Genomic DNA, 7,699 nt, shown 5'->3' with positions numbered 1-7,699 from the left:
AAGAGAATCTAAAGGCCGCTAAGTATCTCAAGGGCGACAGACCCTTTTCTTTATTTTTGACATAAGGAGTATCCCATGAAGATGAGGGCATCGGTCTCGAGGGCCCATAATGTATCCCAGAGTCCTACCAGCATCTATCAAGGCGATAGAGTCCTTGAGTTCTTCTTCTTAATCTTTTAGACGTCCGTGTTCACCCCATGGAAACCAAGGCATCGGCCCCAAGGTGCTAAAACAACCCAAGGTCCTACGAAGCATTTCACATGGCCGTAGACACGTCATGTCTCAAGTCACTTGTATATATTTTTTAGGACATGATTTTTGTAAATTTTTTATTAATCGTAGCACCTAGCCCATACCTAAGAGGTAGCTACCACTAGGGATAACTAATATACTTTGAGAGCATAAGAACTTGGCATACTCCGTTAGCATATATCCTACACCATCTTCAAATAGAAATACCTCCTACTAAGTCCTCCAAGAATCTAGAAATCACTCACCACATGGTAACAACTAACTTAAAACTTAAACCAGCCAATTGTGTGTGAACATGTAAACAATATATGCAAAAGTGAAAAGCACATAAAGAACAAAAGATTATGATTTGAATACACCTGTTGTAGTGCTCGTTGATGTTGTTTGTTTGCATTGATGCATTGCTGATGTTGTGCAGATTGCTTCGCTTTGCTCTTTGTAGGCATTGCATGTCTCTCCCCTTCCTAATTTGTGTGCACGGTAGGTGGACTATTGGGACATGTTTGTATGCTCTTGTTTAGCTGAGATCTCTGCAAAATGTCTTATTAACAAACAAGAAAAGAAAAGAAAAGAATAAAATTTGTTATTGGTGCCAATCACCGAATATAGCCGAGGGGAAAAACCCAGTGGGAGAAAAGTGCCCTGGCTTGTTGATCTCATTGTGGAGTTGATGAGCTTACCCTTGCACTGGTGGTGGATCCGTGTCCACTTCTGCTGGAAAGATGGTATCAATCACTTCAGGATGCAAGGACAACCCTGTACAAAAGCCCGCCTTTGGAGAAGGTGGTAGAGGAAGGAGTGCTTCCTCGCTAAAATATGGCATTGGTTCTATGGGAAGGTTAAGCAGACAATTCTGATTTTGGAATTGCTCAATATAGGTACTCATAGTGATCCAAAATTGACATGTTGAGGCTGGGGAAAGGAGGGCTTGCAAGATAGGTGGTTGCAAGTCATTTATGCATGTATCCCTTCATTGTTGTGCTTGAACCTCCTCAGGTAATCTACATTGATTTTGTCCTCGGTTTGGTACTCTCACATCAAGAAGGTTATGGCATTGGGGTATAATACCCACAATTTATTTCATTAAGCCCGTGCCATATCGTCGAAAGTAAGAGCGGCATAGCCAACAAATGTGTGAAGCTTCTCCTAATACGAGTCGTGCACACTCTTGACAATGTGGAAATGGATGATGTTGTTGATAGAATAAAGTGACAAAATGATGCCCACAGCAATTTTCACCTAAGGGAGCATAAAAGTACCTAGAATGAGTTTGAAAAGGAGGAGCACTATAACCCCCGCTATGTTTAGGTTGAGTACTATCAGGGTCAATGCATGGTGGACATGTATCTCGCCAAGTATCCATCAGGAGGTATCTGGGCGTAGAACAATGAAATTTAGAAACTTCAATCTTTATACACTCATATCCATCATTACAATCCCTATCAAAAACAATGTAGATAAGATCATCTAAAAAAGAACACAATCCTGTAAAGGCATAAGGAACCACATTAGTAAAAGTGAGGCTATTCAAACACTGATCTACCAAAGAGCTTCAATTGTAGTGTTAATGCGTTACCTTTGGTTTTGTGTATGTCCCTTTTAAGAGGTGGGAAGGATAGCAATTGTCGAGGAATTTGAGCAAGATAAGAGGATTTAGGCAGTGAAGTGCTAGAATCTATGCTTAAAGGGGACTCATGTAAAGTTGGATTTGTCTTAGGTACACAAGTTGATGGTGGAAGTGTGTAACAAGGAGAAGTTGGGACAACTGGTGATTCAATACATGTTTGGGGAAGGTCAACACAAGGAGATTTGTAGGTGCTATCACAAATACCTATCCTATCTTGAAGAGGTTGTGTTGATTTCCTTTGCACCCACTGATATGAAAAACCAAGAGTGGCTTTTGGAATCTTATTGATACACTCTTCTGGCTCTAGCAAACTATGGCATTTGGAAAGCCAAAGTGCTGTTGCACCCTCATAATAGCTTTGTGCTTTAAGAACATGCTTTGGGACCCAATGAGTAACAATCTGAGGCGTAGGCTTGGAAAAGATATTCTTTTTATGAGGTTTAGCAATTAGGCTAGATGGTACAAGTTTGTACGCATCTTTGGGTAGCCAAATTGACAATTCCTTCTTGCCTGGCATTCTTTGAGCAATGACTAGAGTAGTTGGAACATGCCAGCCATGGCCCTCATTTAAGGACTCATCGATTATCCACATCATTTGTCTTGGAGCTTGAAGAGTAGATGTTGAAAGTGGGTTTTGTAAGGTAGAACTACCACCCTTTTGACATGATAAAACTCGTGGAGCAGTAGATCCCAAGATGCAATCAGAATCAATTTGTAATTTGTATTGTCTATTCTTCCAATCTAATGAACAATTGGTAGCACTTAACCACGATTGACCAAGAATAGCCTCTACCACTGCCTTGGACTTACTAGCCACATAAAAGGGAACTGACATTTGGTGATCCTGAATGGACATCATAATGACACATTTTCCCTCTATAGGGTTATCTTCACCTGAGAAGCTTTGTAAGTCAATAGGAATGTGCACAAGTGTTGGTTGTCCCAAGGCTACCCATGTGTCAAATGAGAGAACATTATAATCTGCAGCGCGAGGGGTAACTGGCAACTCACCTATCTCCGAGGCTCGCTCAAGGAGTAGGCGCATTTCGTCCGTAGGCTCTTGCCCCGTTGACTTCGGTCCTCTATTGCCAATTGGCATTCCACAACTCTTGTATACGGGAGTCAGTGGTGCTAAGGAGGTTGGATATTGTGGTTTCATGGACCATCCTTGTAGCATCCAACTCCTCGAATTGCTGGGTTGCTTCCTCTTGGGCACGTCTGGCTATAGCCTATCTTACTTGAGCCTCTATGATTTGTTGAAGTCTTTCTAAAGCTAGCCTCTCACTGTCTTGTAACTGCTGCGTGATTTGTGTCATTGCCTCTTGGTGTGCTAGAGTCAATTAAGGCAGAGACAAAGTAGGTAGTCTCATGAAGATGAAGACACACGTGAATATTAAAAGGATCGACATATTGTTCATCAGTAGTAGCCAACTGTAAGGTCAACACAGAAGCCTTGCGACGCTCCTTGGCTTTTGTAACTCTAGCTTTAGCTTCTTCTTGAGCCTGACGTCTAAGTAGGTCATGTGCTTCTTTCGGTGTGTTGGCAACATGCATTTGTTGAAGCATGGCTTCAGTTAGTGGTTCATTGTATTTCTTGAGACAACTTCCATTAATGAAGTTAGGCATTTGCTCACCTTCTAGTGTCTCTAAACGCACTGCACCACTAGGAGTAAGCTCATTAATCACAAACGGTCATAGGCCACGTTTCTTGAGTTTTCGCTTATGCTTCTTAAGTGTGTATAAGAGCACAAGGTCCCCTTTTTGAATCGGCCAGTTGTTACATTTTGATCATACCATTGCTTTTGTCTCCACTTCTCGGCATACATCCCCATTACCGCCAATAAGCGAGTCTCATCAAGATTTTCCAATTCATCAATGCGTTGAGAAAACTCATGACTAGTCCAGTCCAATTGTTTAGCAACTCGTAGAGTAGGTACAAGAAATTCAATGGGAAGAATTGCATCTAGCCCAAAAGTAAGCTCAAATGGGGTTGTGCCCACAGATGTTTTATAGGCTGTTCTATATGCCCAAAGAACTGAGTGCAACTTTTGCTCCCAATCAGTCCTATGTCCCTCAACAATCTTTGTGAGTGCTGTGCAGAGAATCTTGTTAGTACTCTCAACTTGACCATTGGTCTGGGGATGATAGGGTGCAGAACGCTTGTGAATTACCATAAATTCTTGGAGTAAAAACTCTATGACCTCATTCACAAAGTGCACACCTTGATCACTAACAATTTCAATAGGTAAGCCATAGCGTGTAAACACGTACTCATACAAGAACTTGGCTGTGGTTCTGGCATCATTTTTGACTGTAGCCTTTGCTTCTACCCATTTGGTCAAATAGTCAGTTGCGACTATAATATATTCGGCATGCGTGTGACGAGCTGGAGGTTTAATGGGACCGACAAAATCAATACCCCATTTGGCAAAAGCACGTGTGCTTAACATAGTCCGCAATGGCATATTGTCCTTTGTGATGGGAGGTTTGGCCCTTTGACAATCGTCACAACGTTTTACATATTCTTTGGCATCCATTTGTAAGGTTGGCCACCAAAGCCCAGACCACCTAATCAACTTAGCTGTGGTATTGCCCGAAAAGTGTCCACCCCCAACACCTGAATGTGCATGAGTCAAGATTTTCAAGTAGTCAGCTTCACATACACACATGCGCAAGTTGCCATCCTTGCCCCTCTTGTAGAGTTGGCCCTCTATCAGCATATATTTGGCTGCTTCAACTTCAATAGCACGCTTTCGATGTTTAGGAATTGTTTGATCAGTATGACCATGCTGAAGATAGTCCACAATATACTTACTCCAACTTGGTGTAGTTGAAATTTGGAATAATGTGACATTATGAATTGGTTGTTAAATTTGACATGAAGCACAGTTACGAACAAATTTTTCAGCATCCGCATGCATGGTAGGCCACCATTGCCCATCTTGAGTTATACGTCGCACACAAGTAGTAGCTGATGCATGGATTCCACCAATACCCTCATGTGCCCATTCCAAGATCGCCTCATATTGGTCAGGGTTAGGTATAAGCGGCAACACTCCATCATTACCCTGACGATATAATCTCCCTGAGATTAACTTGAATGGTTACCATAGGTCCACATTAGGACCTGCTAGTTGTATCTGCCCACTTGTCAAAATTTCTAAGATGGGTTCAGACCATTTAGGAGCTGTCTCTACAAGGAAAAGTGTTGAATCTAACATATCATCATCCACACCACCCACAGGAGCTTCTCCAGAGGTGATTCGAGACAAATGATCTGCCCTAAGATGAGTTGTTCCTTTTCGGACTGCCACTTCAAAATCAAACTCAAGAAGGATGACAAACCACCTCACAATCCTTCCAGTTGCACAATGCTTATTCACCAAATATAGCAGTGCTTGTTGATGGTCCACAAAAAATATAAATTTGTTTGCCAAAAGGTAATGGTGAAACTTTTTCACTGCATATATCATGGACAAACCTTCTCTTTCTGTTGTGGTATAATTCTTCTCAGCATTGTTCAAGTGTCGACTAGCATATGAGATTGAAAAATCCTTATTATGTTCTCCCGATTGAGCCAAAATACATCCAATTGCAAAGTTTGAAGCATCAATATGGACATGAAAGATTTGGTTCCAATCTGGTGCCCGTAAGATGGGTGCAGATACTAATGCTTGCTTCAACTTTTCAAAGGATTCCTCACACTCGTCAGTCCAATTAAACTTTACAAGAAGAGCATATAATGGTCTGGCTAGGACAGCGTACATGTAGATGAATCGACGATAATAGCCACAATGTCCCATGAATATTTGTATCCCTTTAGGGTTGATAGGCCGAGGTAATGAGACAATGACATCAATTTTATCCATATTTGTTGAAATGCCATTGTGAGAAACAATATGGCCCAAGATTTTCCCTTGTCTTACCATGAATTTGCACTTGTCAAGATTCAAGCATATACGATAAACTTGACACTTTTGAAACACAAGTCTGAGGTGTTCTATATGATCATCACGCTCTTGTGAGTGAACACATAAATCATCCATGAAGATCTCGAGAAATAGCCTAAGGTACTCCTTGAATACATGACTCATTAACCTCGCTGAAAGGTTGCAGGTGCATTTGTTAGACCAAATGGCATAACACAATAGGCAAAGATGCCATCTTCAGTAGCAAAGGCTATCTTGTGTTGATCCTTTGGATCAATTGACACTTGATTGTAACCGGGGAATCCATCCAAGAAACTATATGCCTTTTTCCCTGCATCACGTTCCAAAACATGATCCGTGATTGGAAGTGGGTAATGATCACGTACAGTAGCTGCATTTACCTTCTTGAGGTTTACACATACTCGAAGTTTTCCATTTTTCTTGGGCACCACTATAATAGGGGAGACCCATTCGGTGTGTTCAATCTCATAGATAAATTTTGCCTCTAAGAGCTTGTCTATTTCTTCTTTTATCTTTCGTGCAAAATTCTCATTGTAAGTATAAGGACGTTGCTTGGAAGGCTTTGCATCCTCTCGCAATGGAATTGTATGCTGACATATGCTTGGATCAACTCCTTTGAGGTCTTTATAACTCCAAGCAAAAACATCGCGATACTCCTTTATTGTTTAAATTAATAACTTCTCCTCATCTAAGGACAAGTCTGTGGCAATCCACACATAACGAGGCTCTTCTCCTGGCTCAGTTTTGTCAATTTTTTTTGCATCTTCTGGACCATCATATGAAACCCTTGGCATGCTTGGCTTTTGTCGCATGGGCTGTTGAAGAACAATGTTCCGATCTTGAAGAGTGTACTGTGTGAAGTTGGGGGGAACATTGAGACCTTGTTCTTGTCCACTTGAGTCATCACTAATTGAAGACCATGTGGTTTTGAGCTCTCTTTTGCAATCTTGCATCAGAGTTTTTTGTTCAACCGTTATCTTTGCACTTCCGACGCTCTCTTTTGAATTGATTTGAGACTTGAGTTTTTGTTTTGGTTTCTTCATTTTTTTTTTGTGTTTTTTGCTAACAGTTTTTAGCTTTTCTCCTGGTTGGAATCCATCTGATCGTTTTACTTGGTCTTTGATACTATATTGTGCTTGGACATAGTATAGATATCCATTCTTTCCTGAGAAGTGAGGTGGTGGTCGAGAGTGTTCATTCTTAAACTCCTCATTTTCTTTATGTATTCTCTCATGTCGTTCCCTCTCATCTTGTTTACGGATTCTCTTATGGATTTTACAGCATTTACGTTTGGGTCGGCTTCGAGGGATCTCTTTTTGAACCTCCCTTCCTCTCAAGAGTAGGCGTGCCTTTCCTAACTCTTCCTCGGGGATTATCACATCATCATCAAAATCAGAGTCCCATCCGTCTTCCTTATCAGCATCATTAGCCGATTCGAGTGTTAAATCCTCCACTGAGACTTCCTCTACATGCAGTGCTGTTGTGGATGTATCTCCATAGTACAAATCATCTAGAAGGTCACGTGGTTGTACCATTCGTATAGGAATAATGTCATATCCATCCGAGTCACAAAATTGAATTGGCTTAGGTAAAGCACATGTCGATAATGTTGCAAGGACATCCACTTCAGAGAATGGAGGTGAAATAATAGAGGACATATTCTCATTAACTTTCTCATGAACTGCTACTGCCCACATCTCATTTGCCATGTCCTCGTTAGCATCAATAACTTCATCATTGCATGGGAAGGCAAGACTAGGTGGTGGCAGAATGCCTTCTTTCAATGGGGTGTCAATTGGTGCAGACTTCTCGCTATGAGCTTGTGAGATCAGCTCACTTTTCATTTCCCAACTTGATGACACTTCTGGTA

The sequence above is a fragment of the Cibotium barometz genome, chromosome 52, assembly GCF_041138505.1.
Source record: "Cibotium barometz isolate CiBa-2024 chromosome 52, ASM4113850v1, whole genome shotgun sequence".
NCBI classification, from domain to species: Eukaryota; Viridiplantae; Streptophyta; class Polypodiopsida; order Cyatheales; family Cibotiaceae; genus Cibotium; species Cibotium barometz.
Note: the sequence above shows the minus strand (reverse complement) of the source record.